The sequence below is a fragment of the Rhyacophila brunnea genome, unplaced genomic scaffold, assembly GCF_057557595.1.
Source record: "Rhyacophila brunnea isolate RB1 unplaced genomic scaffold, BYU_Rbru_1.0 scaffold_4, whole genome shotgun sequence".
Lineage (NCBI taxonomy): Eukaryota > Metazoa > Arthropoda > Insecta > Trichoptera > Rhyacophilidae > Rhyacophila > Rhyacophila brunnea.
In genome coordinates, this window is record NW_028233068.1 from 11,052,572 (window position 1) to 11,072,204 (window position 19,633).

Sequence of the window (19,633 nt, forward strand, 5' to 3'; positions counted from 1 at the left end):
TTCATGCAGGTGCTCAAATATATTACCAGCCATGTACGCAAATTTGGCTATTGCACCGCGGCACACCTAGCATCGTCTCGCGGCACACCGGTTGCGAAGCACTGGTGTATAGAATGTATTCGGAAAAGTGCCAGTGTTAGAAAGTTTCGAAACTATAGGTTGTAGGCGGGGTAATCAATGACACCAGCTCAGACAACCTCTTTGCATCTACTAGATTTTGTTCCCCATCACCTTCTGCCGCCAAAATCAAAAGAAAAATACGTATATTATTATTTCTTCTAAATGGATTCGCCCCCAACCACTTTTCTACGTGCGTGAAAGCTTTCAGTGAGTGGGTGTACCTAGTTACATTTAGAAAGGTGAAATTAAATATTAACCATTTCAACCGTTTAGAATAAAATAACTGGATAAAGACCCAACTCCAAGCTGGCATTTTATAAAACATTTTTGTTGTGGTTGGTTGAAGATTTTTTTTTTCAGCCATCGTTTTTCCAATACATTTTTTGTCTGCATTGTTGAATATTGTGATATTGTCAGTGATTTAAAAAAAAATATTGACGAGGTGGTCAACCTGTAAATCATATGGGAATTATTATAATCACTACAATACGAGGGTGGGTCAATAATTCCTTAGAAAAAAGCATTAAAACAGTTTTTATTTTTGTATTTTTTTTTTTATTTCTCAACATAATCTCCTTGGAGCTCAATACACTTGGTTAGACGTTTCTCAATTTTTTTTAAGCCGTCAGAAAAATAAGTTTTCGGAAGGTCCTCAAAATAAGCATTTGTCCGATCGATGACTTCTTCATTTGAAAAAAAACGTTGTCCACTTAGCCATTTTTTTAAGTTTGGGAAAAGGAAAAAGTCACTGGGGGCTAAATCTGGCGAATACGGTGGGTGGTTGACCAATTCGAACTTCAATTCTTCAATTTTAACCATTGATCGTAAACATGTGTGAACACGGGCATTGTCCTGATGAAAGAGGATTTTTTTCCTGTTTAAATGAGGCCGTTTTTCTTCAATTTTGTTTTTTAGCTGGTCCAATAAAGATGCATAATAATCCCCTGTTATTGTTTTTCCTTTTTCCAAATAGTCAACGAAAATAATTTCACGTGCATCCCAAAATACAGTAGCCATAACCTTACCAGCTGATTTTACGGTTTTCGCCTTCTTTGGACATGGTTTGCCTTCGCAATCCACTGCTTTGACTGTTCTTTCGTCTCGGGAGTATAGTGGTGTATCCATGTTTCATCTACAGTCAGAAAGCGACGAAAAAATTCATCCGGATTGCGTTGCATGAGCGACAACAGGGCTTTAGAGGCCACCACCCTATTGCGATTATTGTCGACTGTGAGCAAACGCGGCACCCATCTTGCAGAAATATTTTTCATGCCCAATTTGTCATGTAAAATAGAAATGACGCTACCTTTTGAGATCCCTGTAACCTCAATCATCTCACTCAACTTTAATCTTCGGTCACTTAACACCATATCGTGGATTTCATTGATCATTTCTGGTGTAGTCACCTCTACAGGACGTCCTGAGCGTGGTTCATCCTTTGTTGATGTACGACCACGTTTAAATTCATTTAACCAGTTATAAATAGTTGCAAGTGAAGGAGCAGATATGCCGTGAACTAAATCCAACTCATTTTTTATTTCCTTTGCTGTTAACCCTTTTATATTAAAATGTTTAATAACAGCTCTAAACTCAATTTTCTCCATTTTCCATTTTTCCATTTTCCACAAGCAAATTTTTTTTTTAAATGTACGAGAAACACACAACAACCCGACCAATCTGATTGAAACTTCGCAGCATACTGAATCGGTAGTGCCGCTGCATGAAAACAAACCGCTTACAGTACTAGTCGCGCCACCTGTCGGCTTTTCTAAGGACTTATTGACCCACCCTCGTATCTCAATCTCAAAACGATATTTGCGTTCTCAAATAATTATCTAAAAAAAACTATCCACATTTACGAGCCTGTTATGATATTATCGGATTAACACCAAAGTTAAATAACCTCTATCATTTAAAATCAATCGATAATATAAGGTATTATATTATGTACTAGGTATTTTATTGATTTGTTTCGCATGGCACATATAAAAGAAGAATTTGAAGCGCTCTTAAGGGCCCGCTGAAGAGCCCGCCGTTCAAATATAATTTAGTATAAAAAGGACCTCGGCGTCGTAACTACGTCAATTTAAATCGATCTTTTCGCAAAAATCACTAATCATCGGAGATTTTATTTCAAGAAATATTATTATTATTACTGATAATTTCTGCCGCGCGGAGAATTATTATTATTTTATGAACACCTGCGACATGAAGCCGATCAGAAAACAGGGCTGTCAAAATAATATTAAGCATTCATATTTTTTAAATGTTAATTTCATCATGGTTTTTAATCAAACCTGTGCAAGTACGTACTGATAACTTGGGTGGATTTTGTAGCAAACATACTATTGATATATATACGGGTATATTATTATTATAACCCAATTCAAATTGAACATAGGTTGATACTCAAATACTATTATAGTATGTTTATGACTTCGAGAAAATAATACGATGGTATAATTAATCCATATCAATTATTTGAAAACATTACATTCGCACTTTGCACAAAATTACAAACACATTCGAAGTTTGCCGCACACGTACAGACCACGTGATATTTGTTTACGCAAAATCGTCGCTTTTCAAAATGGCGAATTTGATTACCAGATTTTACTGTTGCCAGCAAATTAACTTGTAAAATTAAATTAAATTAAATTTGCTCTGTGACTGATCCGACTCATATTTCACATTTATTTCATCAGGGCTGTCGAAGACATAAATCATAATATATATTTATAATTTTAAATTTTTATTTATAATATATATTATTTAAGTTTTGTGCATCTAATGCCGGGTCCACACTGGCAACAAGTTAATTTGCTGGCAACCTCGTTAGATTTTACGATAATTATTGTAAAATTTCTTAAGCAATTATGGTAAGTATCGTAAAATTTAATGAGGTTGCCAGCAACTTGTTGCCAGTGTGGAAATGGCTTAATATCCACTGTGGTTCACGTAGTGGCATGGACCTGGGGTTAGCTAATTCAGGAAGTCAACACCCATGATAGAATTTTTTTCCAGTTTTGGTTGCATTATATTCCAAAACTCTTCTGTAAAAATCGTTTCCGAGTTTATAAATGGAAATTTCTCGGTGTACATAGTAAACAAACCTACGAATAAAAAAAGACAAAAAGGAACATACTGATTCATCGCAGTAAAATCTGGTAATCAAATTCGCCATTTTGAAAAGCGACGATTTTGCGTAAACAAATATCACGTGGTCTGTACGTGTGCGGCAAACTTCGAATGTGTTTGTAATTTTGTGCAAAGTGCGAATGTAATGTTTTCAAATAATTGATATGGATTAATTAAACCATCGTATTATTTTCTCGAAATCATAAACATACTATAATAGTATGTATTTGAGTATCAACCTATGTTCAATTTGAATTGGGTTATAATAATAATATACCCGTATATATATCAATAGTATGTTTGCTACAAAATCCACCCAAGTTATCAGTACGTACTTGCACAGGTTTGATTAAAAACCATGATGAAATTAACATTTAAAAAATATGAATGCTTAATATTATTTTGACAGCCCTGTTTTCTGATCGGCTTCATCTCGCAGGTGTTCATAAAATAATAATAATTCTCCGCGCAGCAGAAATTATCAGTAATAATAATAATATTTCTTGAAATAAAATCTCCGATGATTAGTGATTTTTGCGAAAAGATCGATTTAAATTGACGTAGTTACGACGCCGAGGTCCTTTTTATACTAAATTATATTTGAACGGCGGGCTCTTCAGCGGGCCCTTAAAGCCGCGTTGACACGGTCCAAGTACTATCCAAGTTAACTTGGATGAGTAGGACGCGGTCCAAGTAGCTTGGATAGGAATAATTAGTATGAAGATGTCTCATACGAGTGCCATCCAAGTTAACTTGGATAGGAATAACTAGTATGAAGCTGTCACTTGGATATGACTTGGATGGCACTCGATCCAAGTGTACTTGGACCGTGTCAAAGCGGCTTAAGTGATCAGACGCTAAGTAACTAAGACAGTAAGTATGTATGTATTATGTGTAATTAAAATAAGCTATTGTACATAGTCCTTATCTAACCACGTCTGTAATATTATTAGGTACTTATATTATTTATTTTAAAAGAAAAATATCTACTAGGTAGTCTAGGTACCCATAACAATACATACATAATTAAAGTGATAGTGATACGCGCGTGTTGGCTGTCAACGAAGTGCAATATTTATTACGGTAAAAAGTGCATTTTGATAAACATGGCTTGCGTATTATCAGAAGTTTATTGCTCAACTTATATTTATGGCATTGCCATGTTCAGTTTTTATGGCCAATAAATTGATTGCACTGATAAAATAACATAATGTTTCGGTTCGTATCGTTTAATTTACTTCAGTGCTGCCAGTCGGATGTCTTAAATTTCTTTATTGCGTTTTTATCCATGCATTTTATTTATGTAATTATATAATTCTATCAGTGCAATATTTTCTCAATATTTCACAGGGCCTAATAATATGTAATAGATAAAAATGAATTATTAAAGTTAATTGTTAAATTAATTAGGGATATTTATTGTATTGAGTCCTGGCAATCATGCGTATACAGGTATAACAACGTTCAGATAAAAAAACAAAAACTTAATGACAATCTTTCAAGGAAAATTGCCCGTGATTCGTAGTTTTCTTTGACGTTTTCAGTGGTTTTAAGTTTACTTTAATTATTCTGTTGAATGAAAAAAATTATGTATGAGTCCAAAGTAATATTTTAGTTTTTCACGGCCTTGAGTGCGTCGGTTAGAGTAAAAAAATAATAATTGACGCTCTCTGCAAAACATCACGCCACACGAAATATTTTTTCTGTCACTGCGTTCAATTGTATTATATTTTATATTAGTGTTTTCGGCAGAAATAATATATATTCACATCTTCCTCCGTCTCTTAGCAAATTAAAAAGTGTTCAAATATTTTCACGGAAACTCTCACAAAACTCCGGCATGACATTTCGTACAAAAACATAGTAAAAAAAGTAGAAATACCTTTTTAATCAGCATTGGCAGTAATATCAGATATCAACTATAACTATGGACTTTGGTAAGTGAAACACAATTTATTTTCTTGTTTTTAAGCCGTTACTGGTATTTTATTATACATAATAAATGTGTACGTTTTTGTTCTGTGTACCTACCTATTTCTATTTTAATTCCATCATTTGGAATTTGGATGGCGATTGCTTATTGAAAATTAAACATAAGTAAGAGGCAATATTATAATTAGTGAATTTTATAAATGGTGTATGTTATGCATTGAGACGAGAACTCAAGAAGTAGCTGTAACCACAAATTCTAATTAAGTACTCAAATCATTTTCAAATTATAAAGGTTACTTCAATAGCTGCTATAGAAACATATAAAAATAAATGTCGACCTTTATTAAGGAACTATACAAGTATTATTTATTATCCATATATGCAATGAAATATTTGCGCTTCTGTATGTGGGTCGATGCTTGAAAGAGTTACTCGTAAATCTTTAGATTTACATTTTTTAAGATGATCTTTTGAATTCTTGATTGTTGCCATCGACGACAAAGATTTTTTATATAAGGATGTAGACCTATTATTATAATAAGATGGCAAATGTTTGAAAAGTATTTAGGTATGGCCTTTTCTCCAATATTCCAATATATGAACAGTCATATTTTATTATATAAACCATAATTATTCAGACGACAGAATGTTTCTGAAATTAACTTCGAGGGTTCAAGCATTCTGCCAGTTAGGAACGGAACAAAATCTGAATCGCAAAGTTATCTTGAGGTACGCTGGTTGGGAAGCTCTGCTTTAGGGTATTTCAGGTCAGTTGACATTGGACGAAACCGATGTCGCTTAGCAATTAATAAAAAGGTACCAAATGATGTGTCTTTCTTTACCTACAGAAATAAAACGAGTTGAGTTATTTATTTATTTGCGAATAAAAATATTAATACGTAAGTGAATGTTTATGAGCCACGGGGGCATATTAATAATCTTAGCCCCACCCCCATATTAAAAATGGACGGAACTGGGTTGGGTATCCCCTTTTGATCTCTGGGTGTAATAATATTATTATCACTACTTATCAGAATACACTTATGATTTTCAATTCTTCGATACTGTTCTTTATTAAATAATTTTTTTATTCAACAAACAATTCACAAGATTTAAGAATGTAAAGTTCTTTATTGAACATACCTACATAATTTAAAAACACCTATGAAATTATTAAATAAAACACCTTTCGAATTCTAAATGTTAATTGTGTTTAATAAATTCTTGTTTCGTGTAAAACACACAAAGCAAAATTGCGCCGCAAGTGACATTTTTGAATTAGTAGTCCTTAGTTAGTACCTATAACATGTGTATTTTCCAAGGTTTTTAGAGGATTTAGAAACCCGCGTAATCAGCATTGGCTCACACAAAACAATTAACACTGGACGAAGCATATTATATTTTTTTGAATTTCATACCCATGGGCATGGCCCCCACATTTTGAAGCGAGGTCCAAGGCTAGAATCTTCGGCGGGCCCCCCTACCTATCGCTAAAGTTAAAGTCATTGTGACGATCTACAGTAAAGTTGTGTGATGCAAATAGTGTTCAAGGTAAAATTTATAAAGAAGTATTTTATAGCGATTTTTTTGTATTTTTAATACACCCACTTGAATTGTGGAGTTGTCGAATATCGACAGAGAATCATCGAAGATTACGTTGCACAAGTACATATTTTGAAATGTTAGTATGCTTGGAGTGTAATCGCGCCGCAGGCGACATTTTTCATGGATGCGTGCAATTTTGTGATGTGTGTTTATCTCACTTGGCTGGTCGATTCGCCACGCCGGGCTCCCCTTAAGCCCGGGCTCCCAGGATGGAGTCCTGTCAGCCCCCCCTTGTGGGGGCCATGCCCATGGGTATATAATATTGTGGTCTATATATTATTATAGCTAGCGCAAAATACAGTCCAACTTGACATACTGTAGTTGAGCAGTGATTTCCAAGGTATGGGAAATTGCAACTTTGTCTGGATGCTAACAGGGAGCTTAGGGAGCGGTCGGATACTGAAAAGGGCGATGGATACAATTAATTTAGACCTCACACCTGTGTCAATCATTTGATGCATTTTGGGGTCATCAGGAGTAATGCGTTGTTCGTTCACGAAAAAAAACAAACATCGCATTTTGAAAAGTCTTTGTCAAAATTTATTTTCAGTATATAATTTTTGACTGACTGCAGGGGGGTGCCTTATAAAATATGCTATAAAAGAGGGCGGTAGTCCGGAAAAGTTTGATGTTGACAAGCAAAAAATCTCTAATAAGCTCATACACAAGTGCGATCGGTTGACAGCAGTAACTTCGTATGCAAACGATTGTAATAAACCTATTGTGGAACAGTCCTTGCAGATGCAAGTTGTCAGGGACACGCACATATTCATGAGGCACATGTGTAACGTGGTTACATGCAAATTGTACGTAAAACATTTCACCGTGGCACAGTTCGCCGTAAATTTTCTTATCAGAAAGAGATGGCCGTATATTATGTACTATAACTATACGGTCTCCAATTTTATTAGATTCAATATGAACATTAATTCAGTTGTCATAGCTGATTTTGGCATAATTCATGAATTCAAGAATGAAAACCTAACAAACCCAACAAATAATCCAGTATATCGGCTATTTTCAAAATTTGTTTGCTGCTGGCTTCCTGTTAAGTGTAAATCGACAAGAACCGTGTTTTATTTAGACATGAATTTTATGGACGATGGTCGGTATAATACACGGACTAACGTATAGTGCAGTGACGTCCCGTGGGGGTAGGCAGATTGACCGTCGCTTGGGGACAGTAGTTACTCGAAGGGCGGCAAATCGAGGAGAATCATTAGGTGTATATAGAAATAGGTATCTAAACTTAGTAGTAACGGAAATATCTTTCCATTAAAAGATTGAGTCACTGGTTGAAAACAAAATGTCTTGATTGACATAAAAGGTTTAACAGACCTGATTTTTTTTGTCGGATTCGCGATGTCTAGTTTACTTCCGTTGTTTTAGGACGTCACGTCTTTGATGACTAGCAATGCCACGTGATATTTGGGAATTATATTTGAATTATAGGTACAGGTACCTACTGACCAAATTAATCTATCCAAATATTTTTGTCAGTCATTTGCGAGTTTTGAAAGTTGTCAGGTGTATATTTAAATGTATCTAAAACACGCAATATTGTCTATTGAAGTATGACATTTAAATTAGATTTAGTGGTACCTACCTATATATTTTGTTAGTAATGTATCCATACAACACGTTTCTTAGATATTGCAGTCATGAAAGGATGATAAAAAATACTGTATAAAAAATGGGGCGGCATTTTGCCTAGGGACGTCACTGGTATAGTGAGTTGCTCATGAGTGAATGAATTTGATTTTAAATAAAGATAATCAAATAGGAGTTGGCCGATCCACGTACCTACCACGTACTCACATCCAATTTTAAAGTTAAGTGACCAATCCAATTCGCTCCGCCTACATCGTTTTAAGTTAAGTATATTACATATTTTAAAGAATAAGCGTTCTCGTTTTGGTATCTGGATGTTTTTCAGATACATCCGTATCCAAAGAAAGAGGCTCAGAGATGTCGTCAAATCGATATATAGGCAATTAGTAACATAAAAGGCAAAGATGATCTTTGTCAATCAATTGGAGACAGGTGGGCGTGTGACATTATTTTTGCCATTAACGACTTTAAATAAATGTCCTCGGCCGACAGCACGAATCTCTCTTCTTGTGAAAGATTATTATTATGATGTAGTTTTCCTCTTTCGAGTGTGGACATTTAACGAATCGCTTAGTTAGGTAACCGAACTTTCGCGTAGGCGAATGAGGTCTATGTCATGTCATTATTTTGATTTTGAAATTATTTCACCAGGTTTCGCGGCGAAAAAAATGAAAACGTCGTACGGCTCTTCGGCGTGACGTTGCTGCGTATATTTACATTTAAATCTTGTAGTAAATTGCATTGGCTGTCATTCAATCGGACCACGTTGTTGCGTTGATCCAAGATTATACCTACGTCTCTTTACATTTACAATATCCGTCCCGTTCATTTACTCTACGACGCACTTGGAACGGTGTTCGTGTTCATACACCCAACAGCATGGCTCTCACATCCTGAAGCGGCCACCCAGGCCAAGATGTTTGATGCCACCCTTACCTATCACTAAGGTTAATGGCAGTGTGATGTGCTACAAGAGTGTTCCCTATAAAGGGAGGGCATTCCGTGTATAATTAGCGATTTTTTGTATTTGTAAATAAATCCACTTGAATAATTGAGTTGTCGTCACTTTGCATCCCTTTTTTGTGGCAGCCACCAGTCTCTATATTTTGATAAATAGCCATTTTTATCAGTCAGGATCATCATCATCATTATCAGCCTGAATCTATCCACTGCTGGATGAAGGCCTCTTCAGGCTGCTTCCACTTATCTCGGTTCTGTGCGTTGCGCTGCCACGTACTTCCGCACAACTTTATCATTTCATCGATCCAGCGGCCTCTAGGTCTACCTTGCGGACGTTTTGTACCTCTTGGATACCACTGGATGACTAAATTTGTCCAACGATTGTCTTTTCTTCGAGCTATGTGTCCAGCCCATCTCCATTTGAGGCTTTTAATGTACTTTATTACATCGCAAACCCTTGTCTGCTTCCTTATCCACTCATTCCTCTTTTTGTCCTTTTGCGTTATGCCCAGCATGCACCTCTCCATACCACGTTGTGCTACTCTAAGTTTTACTAAACACTAAACAACACACTAAAATAATTAATAATAAATTCTACACGTGAATTATCATTTATTTATATCAATCATTGTACCTATCACATTGAATTGCATCACATAGCCACATATTTAATCTTCTATGTATAGAAGCGCCGCAGGCGATTTTTCTCAATTAGAGAAAAATTGTGGTGTGTGTTCATCTCAGACTGGTTGACTCGCCACGCCGCCCCCCCAGGCTAGAGCCCTGTCAGCCTCCCCGCTTGTAGGGGCCATGCCCAACAGTATATACACTTAATGGTCTCGTCAACGAGCACGAAACCTTGAGGAAAGAAGGAAGAACACGCGGTGGCAACTCAAAAATCTATCACGATAACAAACAACCGTAAAAGTCTAAAACATTATATGTGTATATAAGTACCTAATGAAGTTACCTACCTATATGTATTGTAGAACGTGCGAAGTAAACGGAAAGGCATAGGAGAGAGCACATCCATTATATACTAAGGCCGCACTCGGAATGATAACGAGGCCATGCCAAATGCCGAGGGGAGGGTGCCAGGGTGGCTTTTTATGTTGCGAGACAGGTTAAATCCGCCACTGGTCCTGCTTTGATATCTCTTTCACCTGATTTATGTCTTCTTGAACGGCTATTTCTATATCCGTATTTTATGGATCAATAACTCAAAATCAACTATAGACTTAATGAGTTTTACTTGCATCGTCGAGTAGACCTACTCTCCTCCCGACTCCGACGTTAGCGTCTGTCAGATAAGGAAAGTTAGTATTTCAATTTCTCCTGGGCGAAACTGGGCGAAATAATACAAAATTTTAAAAAAATTGTACAAATCTAATCCTTTTGTTGATGGTATTTTGTGATTCCAACGAGACAGGTCGCATCATATCGGGATGCCTGCGACCGACCCTCGTTGATAAAATATACCCCATCATAGGCATAGCTCCTCCTGATATACGAAGAGAAGTAGAAGAAGAAGCGGCGAATGAACAGTCGATGTCACAAAATGCAAGACAAACCTCAAGAAGTGGGGTGTCTTAACCGGCGAGGATGTCTCATGCGAGTGTGGGAAGGTGCAGGATGCGAAGCATATTATGTTGGTTTACCCTCGAATTGGGATTGAGTGTGTTGAGGAGGACCTGTTGAAGGCCAATGACAGGGCGGTCTCCGCTGCAACGTTTTGGAAAGGAGCGGTGTGATCCCGGACACGATAAGTAAGTAAGTACCAAGCTAATGCTAATCCATTATCACATAACGCTGATCAATTCTAGAATTCGTATTTTTAAAACCAACCTGACTATAACTACATGAGTTGCGACCTTCTTCCAAGGATTCGCGGTCACTTGAGTTAAAAGCACTGTTGCAAACTTTGACTTTGATATGAATGATATAATAATACTTGGATAAGTACGTACCTAGCAATAAACATTGCATGCGTTGTTATGTAAACAAAATATTTGTTATTAATCTTATGTAAAGTAATCTATGAAAAACCTTGGCCCGAATGTAAATACGTCTTACACCATTTGAAGACAATAATTACCTTATTAATTGAGAACTTACGTGGTAGAATTACATTTTACAAAGAGCAGAGTTAGTTTTGTTTTCCCTGCATTTTTATATTAACGAATATCCACAATACTAGAATCGTTTGCATTTTCAGCCGTTTACCCGAATAGCGTCATTTGCATTCGTCTTGCCGAAAATTTTAAAGTTTTTACGTTGAGTTGAGAGCACATAAATTAGGAATCGTCCATAAATGACCACACGATTTTCGATATTTTTTTACCTCCACTTGATTCAATTATTCAATTTTATTTATTTTACATATGTAAGCATGATCAACATGACAAATTACAAATTCTAAACGTTCACAATGCGACACAAAAAAACAAATAAAAGTAAACGTTAACAATGTTTAAATAAAATACATTGCAATGCGAGTAAAAAAAATACATCGAGTGAACTAAGTAGATCCGGCACCCCGACAAAACCGCCCGGACATTGCCGACAAACCAAATCCCCCCGTACTAGTGCTCGTCAATAACGCCCGGACAAATCTGCCTAGACAAAACCACTCGCAAAAATACAAGACTTTAATATAAAACAAGCGCTATTTTGGTTTTTCGAATTTCGTATCGATAGAAATTTACATACTTACGATAATCAGTGTACCTAATTTGAGATTTAATCCGTTGCAGCTGTTAGTAGAGGCTTCCCTGGCTTTTAACACTACTTAGTACTAAAAACAAAAAAAAGCCGATAATACATGTTTAATCCGATGCAGCTGCATAGCTTACAGTCTTATAGGTACCCGAGTCCCTAATGGAATACCTGGAATATATACTATTTTTACCATGTTTTTCTTAGCTCGTATTCTTGTTTGTCCGGTGGTTGTTTATCCAGTACAAATCTTGCAATCGATTTTTATCTAACTTCCTGACTAGCTAGACATTTGAAAGTTTTAGAATATATCAGAACACGGTGCCAATGCATTATTTTAATACTTTTAGCCATCTTTAAGTAGAATTGAATTCATTTTCAGTTAATTATGTTTTGTATGAAAAGCTATTTCGGAAGAACTCCGTAATCCAATCCACTATTATTGGTTGCTAAGGGGGTGGTCCTAGCAACTAAATTAATAATATATAGGTACGTGCGTTACTATAGAAATCAAAATGACATTTCGGTATTCTATATTATTGTTTGTTTGTTGCAAAATAGAAAAAGAATGATTTGTGGACAATTACCTTATTTGTCCTAAATTATTAATACATAATTGTCAAGTTTATATGATTCATCAGAAAGTTTAAAAACGTGGTAAGTATATAAAAAGTTCTTTTTATCTTGTAAATATTTTAAATACTTATCTCTATTTTTATATATGTACTTATCTTAAGTACGTATTTATGTTTTTTTATGTGTGTACTTATCTAAAATTAAATATTATGTAAAAATAAAATTTGTCTCTTTTATTTTGTTAACTGTCAATTCATGGTGGAACTGCATTGTATTGTTGTTTGATTTAATAAATCGTCCAAATTTATTTATTAAAGTGGAATAAGTACTACAAAAAAATTATGCGTTTTATTAAATCAAACAACAAAAATTGTCTCATTTCTAAATTGTTTTGGCGGCAATGTCTGGGCGGAAATGTCCGGGCGGTTTTGTCGAGACCCCTTGATTTCAGTATGTTATATTTAATTCACAGTATCAATTAGTTTATATTTTATTGGTTTTGTTGCGTCTCTCTCTCTACAACCCCTTATACCCCCTTATTATAAACCCCTTATAAACAGTTTAAGAAGGTGTTCAAAGCACCAGCTGTATACATTATTGTCTATACCAGGGATGGCGAACCTATGGCACGCGAGATGATTCTGCATGGCACACGAATGTTTCATTTTGAAGAAAAAATAAATTACTATTTTATAAGTACTTATATAATATTGAAAAATAATGACGACATAGCCATGCGTATTTTCTTCAGTTTTTTATATTATGTTTACTAATCGATGCGCAAACGGAAACGATGAAATTCATGAATAAATGACAAATCGCATTGTATAATAATTGCAGGCAAATCCTTTTTAAGAATAATCATTACGTTTAATGTAAATATACAATTGCATAGGTCGGTCCTTAGGATCGGGGAATTAAACATAAAAATATTCCATCAACAAACCTTATGAAATCAATAATCGGCAGTCAAAAACTGCTTGTTATTTTGCGTCAAACATAATCTCTAAAAATGGAAAATCGTTCAGTGATGGAGAATATATTTTGAAAGAAGAGTGGTTTAAATGCTTCCACGACCTCTTTGACTAATTTGAAAACAAGGGAGAAAATTCAAAGAATAAAAGATATGCATTCGGCTGGAAATACGGTGAAAGTAAATTCTTAAAAACTATTTTTTTTAGAAAATTAAAAAACTTTTTTTCGCCTTGACAAACTGTTTGGCACGTCTGACAGTCAAAAAATATTATTAGGGAAATTTTGGCACGCGTACGTAAAAAGGTTCGCCAACCCTGGTCTATACTGTTTTAAGGTTGACAACCGCATAGCCGTTGTCCGAAATTGTCGTGAAATTCAGTCGCATCTCCTGAACCATAGATCCGAGAGACTTCATTTCATTATTTCGTAAAATTTATGAAACATATTTGGTGTTCGAAAAGGTTCATCAAAACTGACATAATATAATTATACTTACTTACTTACGTAATATTGTCATGTTATTTGCACGAATATTGGACGTGTTTCACTTAGTTTTATGAGAATGCTGACTGACAGATAAATCCTTGCATGGTAATTCGGCGTGATCAATATTAAAATAATATTATTATTGCAATATAAATAAGTAGGTTTTTTTTTGATCAAAACATAACCAATTTTAAAATATTGACAGTCTTTTAGAAATTAAAACATTGGAGGCCCAATGCATCCGGTTTCCCCGTATATTAAAATTCGAATTCTTCAATTCTACCGACACAAACTATATTATTATTGGTTACATGTAAATTGTACGTAAAACATTTCACCGTGACACAGTTCGCCGTGAGCTTTCTTATCGGAAAGAGATGGAGGAGATGGATACGGCCTCCAATTTTATTAGATTCAATTTTCATAGCTGATTTTGGCAAAAGTCATATTGAATTGAAGAATGAAAACCTAACCTAACATAACAAATAATCCAGTACATATATCGGCTATTTTCAACATTTGTTTGCTGCTGGCTTCCTGTAAAGTGTAAACCGACAAGAACCGTGTTTTATTTAGACATGGATTTTATGTCTGTACTATACGACCCAAAGAGGTTGGACGGTCTTTACTATACGGCCATATATTTCCGATACAACATTTCACGGTAAAGTGTGATACGGCGAACTGCATACGTACAAGTTTCCGGACACGATTATTATGATATATATTTTTGTGTCATCAAGAATCTCGTCGTATAGTTGTGATGGAAGTGATTCTCTTCGAGTGAAAGCATAGAGTTTCTTTGAAAGGGATTTAAAGTGGACCATTTTTTAAATTGACCTACTTAAAATACCTTGTCCAGATCTCGGGTATTTATGCTTCATGCTGCAAGTCAAACATTTAGTTTTCCGCTCTTTTGTTTTTTTCATTTTTGTAATTTTCCTACGTTTCAGGTATAATATACTTATCCGTTCAACATACATAATTTTGAAAACACTTCTGAGAAAATATATAACCAATAGGAAAAAAATACGGCATCCAGCAGGATCGAACCTGGGTCTCTCAGGTTTCGCGCCTTCGCACATTGACCATGATGCTACAGCTACAGGTATCATATCCAATTGCGAAAATTTTTAACTAATGACTCTTACAATACTCTGTGAAGCGGTTTCCAAATTGAGTTTCTATTAATTGGTGAACGGATTTTGTATTTTAAATCAAAGTAGGTAAGTACTAATTACTTTTAATTACTAACCGACGTCACGGATCACCCCAAGATTTTTTTGTTGTAACTTGAACTTGCTTATAATTTAATTAACTGTTTTTTTATTCAACGAATAATTCACAAGATTTAAGAATTGGTCCTTGAATAATAAAATAATTACAAGATAAATATATATAAGATATACATATAAGTACCACGTTTTTAAATTTTCTGTTGAATCATAAAAACTTGACAATTCTATGTATTAATAAATACTGTTTTTTGTCCTTGATAGAAATACTGAATAAATATTATAGAATACTGAAATGTCATTTTGATATTTCATGTTGATTTCCATAGTAGGTAACGTTAGTTAGTTCCATAGTAACGTAATTTAGTTGCTAGGACCCCCTTAGCAACCAATAATAGTGAGTAGTAAATATTATTTTTAACGATTTTTTTCCGAAACATACAAAACAGAATTAACTGAAAATGAATTCAATTCTGCTTAAAGATGGCCAAATGTATAAAAAGAATGGTTGGCGTCGTGTTCTGATATATTCTAAAAGTTTCAAATGTCTAGTTATTCGAGAAGTTAGTTAAAAATCTTCAATCGTCCAATACAAATTTTGGACAAACAAGAAAAAATTTGTACTGGACACACAAGAAAAAATCTGTACCGGACAAACAAGAATACGAGCTAATAAAAACGTGGTAAAAATAGTTAATTATATCCGTTCAAACGAATAGGGAGGTGTGGGGCAGGCTAGCGACCGATTTTTCTGCCGAAATCTCTCTAAAATACGACAACGGAATCCAACGCAATAGAAAACAGTACGGCTGGATTGCAATATTATGTACTTACTAATAATGTAATGCTTCAGTAGTAGGTATATTCAAAAAGATATTTCAATATCATTACATAAGTATTTACGATGTATTAGGTAGATATTATAAAAACCATATGATTATGGTTTCTAGTTCTTCGATATTTAGACGCAAATTTTAATATGGGTTTTATAAAAATAACATTAAACATTCGATAACGTAACGAAAATTAAAAAAAAATGTTAGTTGTTATAATGGTAGGTACTGTCCGATAACAAAATATAGTCGATAACAGGAAGTCGCTGTAGTCGCATATAGAAGACTTGTCAGTGACTTACCTGTTATGGCGGCAACGCGTGTTTAAATAATGTATCGGGTCTCTTTTTAGATGCAACTTTTCTTCTTCGTAATCCAAAAGTTTACTATTAATAATTCTAACATCACTCTTGATCGTTTCAGACATATTTTTATTATAAAAATGCGTGAATTTATGTAAATTGATGGATCCATACACCACGGAAGCGTAAAATGAAATGATAAATTTGGGGGCGTTCCTCATTTGAAAATGGAAGTGCGATTAACTGCACAGGAGGGGATTGTTAGTTCACAGTTTTAACAAGTGGACAATGAAGTTCTTGTTCGACATACATTTTATATTCACTGAAATATATTTATGTGTCTTTCAAATTAATCATACTATTGTTGAAATCGATGTGATATTTCGTATTTCAGCTTGCTCATAAATCATAATGAATGTCAGTAAATCATCGTCGATGTTTATAAGGTTGAACCTCTTGACTCAACACGTAATACGCAAGAGATAATAGTGTAACTATTATATTGTTTTATTTATGTCAAAATTGCAGACATTTTATTGACGTGTTATAAAATCACCACAATAATTGCGTACATTGTTAAGTAATAGCGTCTGAACACGTGCATGGATTTACTGGCAGCAATAGTGCGTATTTTAAAATATCGTGACAATAACTGTTTACACGTAAAAGTGCTGACTGTCTCTCCAATCTCATTCTTCAAGAGTAAGCGAGACGCGATGTTGTCATTTTATGGTAGGTTCCAAATCATATTATATAAATAGAAAATCAAACCAACTCCACCATCCATCAATCCTGCATAATATTATCACTGTCGGATGCAGAAAATGTCCTGTGGGAGAAAGCATTCAATTATTTGAAGAAAACATGATTCACAAAAAAATAGATGATTTAATATTAACCGTAAATTTACCACGATGGCCCACGCGACAGGCTTATAATGTCGTGGGTCCCGGGCTCGAATCCCCGGGTCTGGAAAACGGCAATTGGTTAAAGAATCCAGTGGTTTTACTAAATCACAGTCATTATTAAAAGTTGCAATGAATAGGGGGGGGGGGGATTAAATAATGATATAAACCTTTATTTAGCAGACTGCATATAAAATAGAATTTGTAAACCCACGGTAGCCGAGCGGGTAACGTGTCGGCCTATAATTTCGTGGGTCCCGGGTCTGAAAAATTCACATGCTGTATAGGTACAACTGACGTGTTGAGCAAGTGTATAACATCGATTTCTCGTAAATAAAATAAAATCTGGTAATACAACTTCCACCCTGTGAGAGATACATAATATGGCATGTGATGAAATATTAATATCGTCATCAGTTGAGACTCGATGTAGTATCGCGGAAGCTTAACAATATCATTAAAAATGTTTTTTTTTCCCGGATTTTCGCATCCCTAACACTCCCGCTTGGCTCGCTTCTGACTTAAGATGTTTTCATGGATTTGCCTTTAATTTATTTTTCGGTCCCCGGGACTCCCTACCAATTAACCCTACGGTAAATTCATCTCTGCAAACAGCATCCCCAACCAACAGCAAATGTAAATCGAATCAGCGAATTTAATAAAGAATAGTATTTCGGTTCTTGTCGTTTTTCAGGAAGACAGCGGAAAACAAATTTTGAAAACAGCCGATATTCTGGATTATTTGTTAGGTTAGGTTAGGTTTTCATTCTTGAATTCATGAATTTTGCCAGAGTCGGCTATGAAAATTAGCGCGGATCCCGCCTGGCTTCCTGTAAACCAGGGGTAGTCAACCTGGTCCCTGCCGCTCACTTTTGGACGTCCCAGATTTCATGGTGGGCGGTAGGGGTTTTAAAAACATTTTCATTATGAACATTTCTTATCGTATTTCACAATTAATTGCAAAAAGTGGTAAAAGCTATAATATTAGAGAAACTATAATAATACCCTCTATAAAAGAATTTATCTCAGCAGTAAAGCGTCAATTACATTGTGCTTCTTTACGAGCTGTTTCAGCTACTGCGATTTGATGATTACACACAACACTTTCCATTCGCTGAGAACCCACAAGCCAGCGACTATTTTGACAGAACGTAGTTCGTTTTTTTACCGGGAGGTTGCTACTGCGCTCTACTGCGCAGACGCAGTAGGCCCACACGCCGGCGTGTAGCGTGTAAAGTTGACCGGCTTTCAACTTTTCTCGGTAGAGTGTTTACAACCTGCTTGTTAGCTTGTTCGATGATCAGAATATACTTGAAATTTTAAAAATGTTGCCCCTAAGCGATAGTAATTAGTAAAGCGACGAATTGAAGAAATGGCAGTTAATGTTGAAAAAAACGTATTAAGTATTCTCCAAAACTCTCCATTTTCCATGCAATTGGACGAGTATACCATTGCAAATAATAATGCTTTATGGATGGCATATTATGTACGTTATTTTGACGAACACAATACATTACTTCCCTATTTTATAAATCACCATTACTGTGGGACCGGTGGGAGGTTTGAAAATTTTACACTAACAAAGATACAAAAGTGGGCGGTAGGTATACAATGGTTGACTACCCCTGCTATAAACCAACTTGTACCAAGACGTATTTCTTCTTATTTCAAACTCATCGGCGTCGTCTGTCAAAATGACTTAATCTTGCGGGCTCGATCTCGATAACCGACGTGACGCTCCGCGACGAAGTCTAGCGAGCGTTTCGTACACAGTATAATGCGCATTCTATTAAACGACGTATGTTTATGTCCTATTAATAATAAACCGGAGGTTAAGGTCGGCAATGAGGTCCAAAGGTCCCCAGTCTTTCAACGCTTTATCTTTTTCAATACTATAAAGAAATAAGTAGCTAGTTGCTGACATCTCCTTATCAAACATCTTCTTCTTCCTTGTGCCATTTCCGTGGCTACAAATTGTCTATGCGTGTACCTATTATCTGCCTTGACATTGGACGTTAATGAAACTCGTGGTAGTGTGGTAAACGTCTTGCTAATACATTTTACTGTGTTAAGTAATGCATCTGTTTCGTTATGCAGATAATTCTCAATGATGTTTAGTTTTTTTTAATATGTACGCAATCGTTGTAATAGTGATTAATTAAAAATTCTCACGGTCTGGCCACACCGGGCGGGGAATTACGGAAACGGCAAAAACGCTGCGTTTCTGCTGTTTCCCGCAG

General features: G+C 35.3%; 1 protein-coding gene across 5 annotated transcripts in view; it reads left to right on the forward strand.

The window, feature by feature from the left end:
• The first annotated feature begins 4,291 nt into the window (after positions 1–4,291).
• Positions 4,292–19,633, forward strand: part of fbl (pantothenate kinase 3 fbl) — a 56,349-nt gene continuing 41,007 nt past the window's right edge. For 2 of the 5 annotated variants that reach the window (XM_085954053.1, XM_085954057.1), the window contains exon 1: positions 4,292–4,341. The gene's annotated coding sequence lies outside the window, so the exon portion shown is untranslated. Of the gene's footprint in view, positions 4,342–4,724; positions 5,196–19,633 lie in introns of those variants that run through there. The other 3 variants (XM_085954050.1, XM_085954054.1, XM_085954051.1) reach the window with 2 other exon arrangements.